This window comes from Typopeltis vanoorti, chromosome 18, assembly GCF_054136105.1.
Source record: "Typopeltis vanoorti isolate ZY-2024b chromosome 18, IOZ_Tvanoo_1.0, whole genome shotgun sequence".
In the NCBI taxonomy this organism is placed as follows: domain Eukaryota; kingdom Metazoa; phylum Arthropoda; class Arachnida; order Uropygi; family Thelyphonidae; genus Typopeltis; species Typopeltis vanoorti.
Window position 1 is genome coordinate 97027052 of NC_143566.1, and position 12679 is coordinate 97039730.

A 12679-nucleotide genomic window follows, 5' to 3' on the forward strand; every position below is an offset into this window, starting at 1 on the left:
CCTTGATGAGTCTTTTGACTCCTTGGAGGCCTGAATAATAATAATAATAATAATAATAGTAAACTAGTATTTATTTTATATTTAATTTTTTTTTATCAATCAGCACGTTTTTAATTAATTTTGATGCAAGCTAGTGAAGCCTTTGTCTCAAAGCTAAAATTAGTTTAGAACCATAATTAAATTCTTGTTTAATTATTCTACAAATTTCTACTTCATTCCATTAAGCTACAAACAGGAATATAATTTGGCACCTCAAACTATGTTTTTTTGTTGTTGTTGAGCATGGCATCTATTTCTATCCAAAGGGATGTACTGTATTTTTGGATGAGATGTTTATATATACACACAACAAGAATCCAAATTTTTTAGATGCAACTTGTTTGAAATCAAATAATTAATTACATATATTCAACAAGGGTTAAAATTTTACTGTGATTGTAAAGCTAGTCATTAATTTTAAAAAATTTGTAGTACTGCATCCAATAGCCTAGTTCAAGATTGATTAATTCCTGTTAGAAGTTTGTGATCTGAAATATGATTACTAATGCTGATGTCTAGGAAAAATGGTCTTATGATACCAGATTTACATATTAAATGATCTAAGTAAGTTATAAAAGCTACACTTTTATAACTACTACACAGCACAAAGTTCAAAACTGGGCATCACATATCATCCAAATTAGACAGAACTTCTCAACATATGTCACACATAAATGAGAGATCGAACAAGAGTTTGATTGTAACGTCATATGCCTCTCCAGAATTATCCCACTTATTCAGTAGGATTCAAGTTGGGTGACTATGCCTGCTACAACATACACTGGATCTCATGATCATGTTCTTCAAAGCCAGTTTTGAATATTTTTGACTTGATGAATTGTGGACGGTTGTTATCTTAGCATATTCTACCTGTGGGGATAATGCTGACAACACCTATTGACAACACCAAACTATTATAAGATAAAAATTATAGATAAGCTTGTGTACAGCCATTAAGTAGCATTGTAGAAAACAGTTTCCCTGACAAAGCAGTTACAAGTTAATGTCAGATCTCACATGAGCTGAAGAGACAGGAGAAAACAATCTGTCATTACTCAGCAAATTAAATCTGCAATTACAGATTTTCTGATACCTACTAATGTAGATATATTTCTTGTTTTATTATTATAATTATTACGTGACACCTCCAAGGAGTACAAACAGACATATTGCAGGAGAGCACTGAACATGCACCCAACTATGCATATTATTATTATCAACAGACCTCCCATGATGAGTCTCTCGACTCATCATCGGAGGTACCACTCTTACATGCACAGCTCATTATCATCATCATGCGTATCAAGGATTTAGGCCTAGCATGGCCTGATCCGGCCTGAGAAGTCATCGTTGAATCGTTTAAGAGGACGTCCTGGTTTTCTTTTTCCTAATGGCTTGTACTTTAAGGCTTGTTTTGGTAGTCCTTCTGTTACACAGTTGCTGCACAGCTCATTATACCTCATCTTAAATGTATTCACTGTCCCTCCACTCACCAGACTATCAGGCAATGCATTCCAAGCACCCACTACTCTCCATGCAAAAATTCTACTCCTCATCTCTTTGCTCACACCCACCTTATACAGCTTCCAGGGATAACCTCTTGTTTAACCTCGTCTCCAGATAGTCTATGAAAAATCTAAACCATGCTAACCTGGTAATTACCCCTTACCAACTTATATCTTGATCATGTCTCCCCTCTTCCTTCTATCCACTAGGCTCTGTAATTTGCATTCTCTCAATCTGTCATCATATTCCACATTCCAGTGACCAGAAACCAACTTAGTCAGTCATCTCTGGACCCTCTCCAACATCTCATGAACCTTTTGAAAACCTGGCAACCAAATCTGTGCACAATAATCCACAAGCAGCCTGATCAAAGTCTTGTACAATGGAATCAAAACATCCTTACTTCTACACGTAAGTGTTCTCTGCATCATTCCCATAATCTGCTGTGCCATCCTCACAATTTTAGTAAAAGGTTCATAAAATTTCAAGTCCCTATCCAACACAACCCCCAATATCCATCTCCCTCACCTCCTCCAAAATATCACCACCAATCCCATACTCTACATCCTATCTTTGCTGCCCGAATTTTAAAACCTTACACTTTGCAACATTAAATTTAGGGTAATGTTATCAGTGAGAGTCAACATGGATTTGTGAAGGGGCACTCTTGTTTTAGCAATATGTTAGCCTTTTATGATCAAGTTACAAGAGCATTAGATGAGGGAAAGGCATATACTGCCATTTTCCTAGACTTAGCAAAGGCATTTGACAGGGTGTCACATGATAAGCTGATATTCAAGTTGCAGCACATGGGTCTGGATGTCAGATTGGTCAACTAGATTCAGGATTGGCTGTCGGATAGGTATCAGAAAGTTGTGTATGGTGGAGCAATATCAAAGAGGCAGAAGGTTACAAGTGGGGTTCCACAAGGCTCAGTACTGGGACCTATATTGTTTAACCTTTATATCAATGACATTGTCTGTGGATTGCAAGGGAATATTCAGTTGTTTGCGGATGATGCGAAGGTGGAAAGGGTTATTAGTAATAGTGCAGATGTGGCAGCTCTGCAAGAGGATTTGAATAAGCTAGATAGATGGGCAAATGAATGGGGGTGTCAGTTTAATGCAGCAAAATGTAAGGTCTTGAGGTTTGGGACACATCGATGGGATGCTGCATACTCTATGGGAGGAGTTCAACTGTAGGATGTTGGAGAGATCTAGGTTTGATGAGTGATAGAAACCTGAAATTTAGGGAACATATTGCAAAGGTAGTGAAGGTAATGCAGAGGATTGCTGCAATAATGAGAAGGACACTGACCTGCAGAGATAAAATGGTTATCATTCCATTGTATAAGACTCTGATCAGACCACACTTAGACTATTGTTCACAGATCTGGTCCCCAGGATTTGAAGGGGATAAATTAACTGTGGAAAGGGTACAAAGGTGGATGACAAAGATGGTTTCAGGACTGTACAATTTTGGTTATGAGGATCGGCTGAGGGAATGTGGACTGCAGAGTTTGGTGGATAGAAGAAGGAGAATTGATATGATTGAGACTTTTAAACTGTTGAGAGGTGGTTACAGGGTTGACATTGGGGAGTTCTTTCGCTTGGTTGAACAGCGGGAAGGACTCATGACAAGGGGCCATCCCTGGAAGTTACGAAAGGAAACTGTGAGAAAGAGGGTAAGGAGTGGTTTCTTTGCATGGATGGTGATTGAACCATGGAATGCATTGCCTGATGGAGTGGTGAGAGCGAGAACGGTCAATGCATTTAAGGAGTGGTATGATAGACTTTGTGTTTCTTAGGAGGGGACCTCCCTCGATGAGTCTTGATAGATTTGTGTTTCTTAGAAAGGACCTCCCACGATGAGTCTTTTGACTCCATGGAGGCCTGAATAATAATAATAATAAATTGACATCCCCCACATACTTCCCCATTCAAACAGCCTGATTAGGTCCTCTTGTAAAGCTACAACATCTGCTCTACTTCTCATAACTATCCCCAAGTTTGCATCATCTGCAAACAACTATATATATCAGCGTTTAAGTCTTTTCCAATGTTTACATTACAAATTAAACAACAATGGCCCCAAAACAGATCCCTGGGCCACAATGCAACAATCCCCCATATACAATCTGCTGATACCTATAAAACAGCCAATCTCCAATCCAACACACTAATCTACTATCCAACCCCATCTGTTCCAATTTTATTACTAGTTTGTTATTATTATATTACATTATTATTTGACACCTCCAGGGAGTCCAAGAACTCATCGAGGAAGGGCACCTTGTCTACAGCTCTGTCTCCACTACTCAATCCACCAACTGACCACAACTACACCGATGCCATCTACCGCCGACCACCACCACTAGAATTTCCACAGACAATAATTACAAGCATTCATGCCCACGGCGGGATTCGAACTTGCAGCCTTTTGGCTGGAGAGTGGATATGCTAACCACTCAACCAGCCAGCCAGGCCAGCTGGTATGTAGTAATCTATTGAAAGCCTTTGCAAAATCTAAATATACTACTGTATATGTATCCCCCTTGTCTAATGTATTTGTCACCATCTTGTTATAATAAGTAAGCAGATTGCTAAAACATGATCTTTCTTTAGCAAACCCAAGCTGTCCATTAAAGAGAATTCTACTGCTGTCCAGCCAGTTCTGAATCCTTCTACTTACTAGCTTCTTCAACACCTTGACCACAACTCCAGACAAGTAGAGTGGCATATAATTTAAAGCCTGTGTCTTATCACCTCCTTGATGAAGCATAACAATTTTGCCATCTTTCAATTCCTTTGGGAACTGGGCTAATCTAAAACTCATGTTAAGAATGCATGTAAAGCTGTTCTTATCTCCTCGGAACAAGACATGTGGTGATATACTATCAAGTCCCATGGCCTTGTTGAGTATGTCAAGTCTACTCAATTCCTCATATACTCCTGCTCATTCACTATCGGTGTTCCTCCCCCCCCCCCATTTTCACTGCTCTCAAGTTCTACATTATGTCACAATCACAAGGATGGAATACTTTAATGAACCTCATTTAACCTTTCTACTATACCCTCCTCAGTGTTTATCATTCTCCCATAATCACTGACCACATACTGAAAAATCTCCCTACGATTTTTTTTAGTGTCATTTACTAACTGCTGCTCATACTGTGCTTTTGCCACCCTAAGTGAGTAACCTTCCTTGCTTGCTCTTTGTACTCCTCATGTAATGATTATCTCCACTCATCTTGTGCAGATTGCATACTTCACTTCTTCATTCATTCATCTTAAACCTACCTTATTTAATCTTCTGACCTAGAAGATTAAATAACGTAGAATACATTCAGTCACTGCCTCTGCCAGATAATTCCTGAGTAGAGACCAAGCAGCATTGATTTCCTTCCTGTGCAATTCCTCCTTCCATGATATCACTGCAAGCTGCCTCCTAAGTTTGCCATAATCACCTGCGTTATACTTCCACATAGAACTCTTTCTCACAAAAGTCATGATATGGCTGGCCACCATCCAAGTGATCCCCACCACCTTGAGGTGGGGATCACTTAGGTGGTGGTCACTATCACCTTCATGGTCACTTTCACCAACTGGAGGAAGATGCGACACTTCATTTACAACAATATCTTCTGATGAGATAATGAAATCCAAAACCTTCGATCCACATGTGGCCTCTTCATTCCAGTCTATATTACCATAAATAAAATCGCCCATGATGCGAGTGCTTTCACCCTTTTCCAGACCAATTTGTCTAAACATTTCCTTCTGACTGCCTTCCACATCCAATCCATCCATCCATCCATCAGTGGCTCTAACAGGCACTTAAGCACCCACAGCCTTCCAAATATCCTTGGATTTCCTAACCATAATACAAGGATAAGGCAGTTACCCCTATGCCTCTAAGTATTCTTGTCTGTAAATTGCATGTGTCTACTGGCTGGTTTGCTTGTTCTGAGGAATAAAAAAACCCGAGTTTCCAGGAGAAAAAAACCCTACCTACCTCTGTATGAGACTGGCTAACTCACCTTTAGTTGAAAGAGACCAGATAAAGGGTTCCTCATGTCATGGACAGAAATCGAACCCAGGTCTTTCTGACTAAAGGGCTTCTTCTTCTATACTGAATGAGCTATGGAGGCTCTGTCTTCCACATTACCAGGTCTATAACAACACCCTACTAGACATTTCATCCTATACACCTCTACTTCATGCCATAGTGCTTCAAAACCAGTCAGTATTTGCTCCTTGCACCTCCACCCTAAATATCACAACTCCTCTGTCATCATCAATAATACTCCTCCTCACTTTTTGCTTTATCTGTATTCACAAAAGACTACATATCCTTCCATTTCTATTCCTGGCAGAATGTCATCCTGGTTCAACCATGTCTCACTTATACCAACAATATTTGGGATAATGAACTATCAATGCTACAATTTCATTCTCCTTGTTTCAAAGACTTCTAGCATTTGTAAACATATATACACACTAGCTCATTTCTGTTTCTATAATGTCCCACTAACCCCACTTCTCAGACATGAGTCCCCTACACTCTCTCTCTCTCTCTCTCCTATCCATCATCATTGATATTACACTCCTCCCCACACCTAAATGTCACCCCACATCCTTGACTGTCTTAATCCTTTCTCTTGCACTCACACATCTACTTTTGAAACCATCATCTACACTTTTCATGCAGTGTCTCCCCCCATCCACCCTGACTTCCACCATTTCCCTGTCCACTCTGTGTTCCTTCTTTCTTATTCTCTTCACTCGCACCACTCACCTCTCCTTACTCTCCTGCTCTTTCATAACACCTCATGCTTTCTCAAGTCTTACATTCACTTCAGGTCATTCTCTCTTGCAGCAACAGTTTCTCCAATTGACTCACACTAAATCCATTCAAATGTAGCTCATCTCTTTTATACAGTTCTATTTGCCCCTCAAACTCATCCCACATATTCACAAAATAGAACTTCTTTCTCCACACACAACTCTGCTAGCATGCCATTCATAATCTTTGCTCACCTTCTCAACTCATCGTTATCATATCTGGGCAACCTGCTGACTACTTATACCTACCACACTGTTATCTTTCACTCTCCTTAACAGCCATTACCAGGTAAATTGTTTGTGCAAACTACCACTACCAACTCTTTTGCTTGTATACTCCTATTTATCTTGCATTTATTTTGTTCTTGATAAGGCTGTTACTGATGAAACAGAAATGTCAGAACCACTTGGGATACAATACTTGGCAATAACAACTTGTCCATAGTTCACCTATTTGCAAAAGACACTATGGCTGCTAGTCATAGTGTCTTATGCAAATTTTTTGACAGAATTATTATTACAGTTGAAAGTTTCTCCTTTGTCTTCGGGTAATGAATGCTCATACCCTGTTCACTAACATACCTACTAAAATTGCTGCTGCTGTTGTTAAAGATGTATCAGTCCAACTGACAGAAGTTGATATAGAGGTTCCAATCTTACATATGCAATAAGTGCTTTGGTTATTTCAACTTCTTTTTTGGGTAAGATCAGATATTATTATCCCTTGACCACCATGTAGCCCAAACTCACTGTAGGAAGCATTCTCAATCAGACAGTGCTCATCAAGCTGTTGTGCCTTAGATTTATTTACTGTTTTTCAATTCACTGTACTTGCAACAAAAAATCTGCTTCTCACCCTCCTTACAGAACTTTCAGAAATGATTTCTCTCTTGTCATCCTTCATTCTATGAAACTTCTATATTAATTTGATACAAATACCTGTCAACTTATGTTTCAATCATATCCCCACTCTTTTTTATTCCTGTCCATTGTGCTTTGTAAATGGTAGTCCTTCAATCTGCCTTGTCCAACATCCTAGAGACCTGACACTACTTTAGTTATTCTTTGAACCTTTTTAACCTTAAAAGCCAGGTAACCAAATGTGTGTGCACAAAATAGTGATGAAATGCAACTAGATCAAGGCCTTCTATAGTGGAACTATAACTTCTTTATACTTTTAATGTCAATATTCTGAAGATCGTTGCCATGATTCCCTGTGGTTCACAATGTGGTCTGTAGATTTCATGTCCATTATCCCCAACTCTTTTATCTCTTCTACCTCTTTCAATATATTTTCACCAGGCAGGAGGCACCATTGCATCCTTGCTTTCTAAATTTGAAAACCCAATGCTTTGAAACATTAAATGGCCAGCTTCACTCATAAGTTCATGTAGACAATTTATTTATTTTTGAGTTTATATGCTTATCCAGAGTAGACTTTACAAACATCCATGCCCAGAGCGAAGGAAAGCAGGTATGCTAACCACCCAACCAACAAGGTCAGCAAATTTATTTAAATCTTTTGGAGTGCCACAACAGTTTCATTCCTTATAGCTCAATCCAACTTTGCATCATCCACAACAACTGGACATCCCCATTTAAACTTCTAGTATCATTAACATATTGATATCAGGCATGAAGGTGCTTCAAAAAATTGCGTGTTTGGTCTCTAGAGCAGGGTTTTTGGATTATCGAATCTTTACCTATGATACTAAGAGTAGTGTACAATAGACTTACAATCTGTTGTAGGAAGAACTGACAAAAAATGTTATATAAACCATAGCAGCTTTAAAATTGACTCCTGCAACACACTGTTAGTGACTTTCCTCATGTGGGATACTACTCTCTAATACAAACAGCCACTGTCTTATCCAACTTGCTAATCTATTATCCAATTCCATCTACTCTAATTTTAAATACCAACTTGTTATGTGGCAATCTGTCAATGTCCTTAACAAAATCTAGATATACTGTAATATACCCTTTGGTATATATCTCGTTATACATAAATAAACTGCTAAACATGACATCCCACTTAACAAATCCATTCTGATGCTTTAGAAAGTTTAACTGTAATCAACCCATTCCTGGATTCTCATTCTCACTAACTTATCCAATATCTAAACTATCACTTCAGATACATAAGCTAGCCTATAATTAAGCCTCTGTCTTTTCAACCTCCACCATTTGTGTAATAAATCAATTTTATCCTTCTATCACTTAATTGAAACCTTCCCATTTGTGCAGTGAAACAATTTTATCCTTCTACCACTTATCTGAAACTCTCTCTTTTTTAAGCTCTTGAATATCAAAAAGGTATTTCACTCTCTTAAACATTCCCTGAAAACATGTAACAATATTTCATTAAGTCTTATCACCTTACTTAAATCCTTCCTTATCCCCTCCATCCCAGCAAAGAAGAATACACTAAATTTACAGACATAATACACTGACCTCATATCTTTAATTGCTTTAGCCATATATCCAAAACAACCAGCCTCCTCCACCATTCTATTCCCACTCAAACTTTTGTACATCTTCGCACTCTCAAGCATGAAATACCTTTATTAAATGCTAATTAATTATAATTATTATGTAACACCACCAAGGAGTCCAAGGACTCGTTGCAGGAGGGCACTCTACTTAATTCTCCTGCACACACACACAATATTACCATCAACAGCATCTACCACCCATCACCACCACCAATGATATTTTTTGTTTGCAAATTGCGCGTGTTCTGAAGGCCGATTTGTCTGTATGCGGGATGAAAAACCCAAGTTTCCAGGAGAAAAAACTCTGCAACCTCTGTAGGAGATAGGCTAACTCACTTTCAAATGAAAAAGTCCATATAAAGATTCCCCTTGTGATTAGCTAAGCACTCATACTGTACCAGTTCATCTTGCTTTCCTAGCTGCTCTCTATATTCCTTATGTGACTGATTACTGCAATGTGATCTATTGCTGTTTGTTGAGAAGATGAGACATTTTGGAACCTGAAACCTCTTGAGGTGTCTTAGGACATTGTGTCTTTTGACCAGAAAAGACCCAAGTTCAGTTCTTGTTATTCTCATGATGAGAGGAATCTTTATATGGACTTTTTATTGAAGGAGAGTTAGTCGATCTTCTACAGAGGTAGCAGGATCTTTTCTTGTAGAAACTCAGGTTTTTCATCTCCCATACAGTTAAACTAGCCAGCAACACACAATTAACAGATAAAAATACTATTGATGGACAGTGCATGGCATAGTGTAGATGGTGTATAGTGGTATAATGTGTGGATGGAAGATTGGGTTGGAGTCGGTATAAAGTATGCCACAGTCGCACCTATCTGTTCAATCTCCTTAGCAAAAAATTTAGACATTGTTGCCATTAAATACTATTCATGTCTAGTGACCAAATAGCACTAATCTCAGGTCAGCATTTGCTAGGATTCGAATGTGCATCTTGGTGTTTACTTATCATAACAAATCTGGTCTTGATGTGTGAGACTCTCTCTCTCTTCAGAATTTGAGAAAGGGAGGGGGACTAGTAGCACATGACTTCAACAGGGGCAAATGCTGGTCTTGAAATTCACGCTTGCGCTTGTTATCATTCAGGGTGTTATAGGATATCATCTGATTGAAGTCTGATTAGTGGAATAATGAATTACTGACCATTTAAAACTATATATTTAGAAATTTATGCGCATTTAATCATACAAATACAACATTTATTTTACAAATGATATTCTATCTTTTTCAATTTAGCTACTTGAATACAAATTCGATACAAATTCTACCCTATGGTTCTTCTTTATGAACTAGTCAATAACATCGTCATACAAAGTTAGTTGTATAATAAAATTAGTTTAATCCTTTATCCAAGTGTGAGCAAACAAAGTTTGCTCCTGAAAGTATCTTCAGGACTGGGGTAAGGTGATACAACACCAGGGCAACTCGTTGCAAAGGTGGAGCAAGCTACCAACACTCCTATCTCAGTATCTCCTACAATGCAAAACACATCTCCTTGTGGATATGTCTAATGTTATGCATTAAGGGAAGGGCCACTACCCAGACTAGTTTCGACCTTTATTGAGGTCTCTTCAGTGGGAGCCGGGCCCAAGTGGAGATACCAGGCAGAAGCATTAGCAGGTCATCTCTACCTATAGGAGTTGCCAAATAGTGTGCCACCCTTTTTTAATAAATTACTCTGGATTTAGAGAAAGATGTTGAAAGTTTATTTTTCACTTGGTTAGAGTATAATAAAATTAGTTTAATCCTTTATCCAAGTGTGAGCAAACAAAGTTTGCGCCTGAAAGTATCTTCTTATCATAACAAATCTGGCTCCCACTGAAGAGACCTCAATAAAGGTCGAAACTAGTCTGGGTAGTGGCCCTTCCCTTAATGCATAACATTAGACATATCCGCAAGGAGATGTGTTTTGCATTATAGGAGTGTTGGTAGCTTGCTCCACCTTTGCAATGAGTTGCCCTGGTGTTGTATCACCTTACCCCAGTCCTGAAGATACTTTCAGGCGCAAACTTTGTTTGCTCACACTTGGATAAAGGATTAAACTAATTTTATTATACTCTAACCAAGTGAAAAATAAACTTTCAAAAAGTTGGTTGTAACTTTTTCCCAAGCAACACACACACTTGTAAAGGCTGGCTGAAGCTCACTGGCTAGGGCTACTTTGATCGTGTATGGCCTTGTGTTTAAGACGACATGAAGGGAGCGGAAATGGCTATGTGTGCGCATGAAATCACAGTGCTGCAGCAAGGACCTGGAAGCTCCTACAACCGAGCAAGCCAAGCTAGCTTTCACTAGACGAGTAAGCATCGGCCTTCAATACACAACGCAAAGCTCAATTATTGCCATGCAAGCTTAAGACATCTTCTGTCTACAAAAATAAAAGCCTGAATGGAATGCTTATAAATGTATGCATTTATTAACAAATAAATATTACTTCTTTCTCAATTAATGAGCTTGTGCAGCAAGTATAGCAAGCATGGAGAATTCACCCCTGGACTGCAACCAGCAAGGCTATTTCAAAAGGTTTAATACCTTGTAAGCAAAAATAATCAAGTAGGGAATTATTTTTGATGTTTTTAACTAGATGCTTCATCCTCTCATTTCCTTATATTTCACATACATAGGTGAATGCAGTTTCCACTTACATATCTGAGTTCTTACATATTTATTGTAGAATATATTGATAGCATGTGCTCCATCAGAACACATTACAAGGATGGGCTGTCCATGAATTTTTAAATTTTTGATTACTTGTTATTGACCTATTTATTCTGAGTATGGTTAACCTTCTTGATAATAAAAGACTTAACTATTAGTTCCCAGACAGAATGACTAGAAATGTAGTTGTGCGCAGAGACAAGCAACATAAGGATGTTGCACTAGCAGAAATTCATGAGCATTTGATACATTATGCAGTGAAAAGATTTGGTGCAATGCCTTTATAATGAGAGGCAGAGGATTTGAACTGGACACAACAGAGGCATCTGAGTAGCACAGTCATGACATTTACCATCAGTCATAAAGAAATGGTTTTGATTCCTGCCATATAATGAAAAATTTCATCAGATGATATCCTATAACACCCGTTCAAAAGTTTATAGGCCTTTATCATATCACCCCTCTTTCTCCTGTTAACCAGTCTGCAATCCACATACTCACAATCTGTCCTCATAACCTAAATTCCATAATCTGGATATATAATCTTTGTAACTCTTCTTTGTACCCTTATTTACACTACAACTTCTTTATCCCCTTGGAACCCAGGAGATCAAATCTGCGCACATTAATCCAGGTGTGGTCTTATAAAGAGGCAGTTTTATTAGCATTATTATACCTATGGTACAGGAAACTTCAAAATAACTTTAAGTAAATTTAATAAAGAATTTTTCAAAAAACCTTCATGCATCTACCATAGGAATATGCTTTTCTGGAAAATTCAAAATTGCAGAATATTAATTTTGGATTGGTGGAGATTATGCAAGAGACCAGCATATTATGTCTGTAAACTGCTTGCACTCTGGTCAATTTGTTTCGTCAGAATAAAAAAAAAAGGAAGAAATACTTAAAAAATTTTTATCCTGTCCCAGAGTGGGATTCTAAGCCAGTCACAGTCCATGCAACTGTGCTACTGAGGTTTCAGGTTGTAGACCTTCCAATAACAAATATTACCATTTTTAATAATTTTCTCGCCAGTTGTTAATTATCTCATGGACTGGATGAAAGAAGAATATAGTAAGAAAATAACCAGAGAATCAATAAGTTGAAAAATACTTGATGC

The 12679-nt window shown here is 38.1% G+C and overlaps 1 protein-coding gene across 1 annotated transcript in view; it reads right to left on the bottom strand.

Moving 5' to 3' along the window:
- The window catches only part of LOC150096971 (sodium-coupled neutral amino acid transporter 7-like), a 188645-nt gene that overhangs the window by 109760 nt on the left and 66206 nt on the right, over positions 1-12679 (bottom strand). The window lies entirely within an intron of this gene.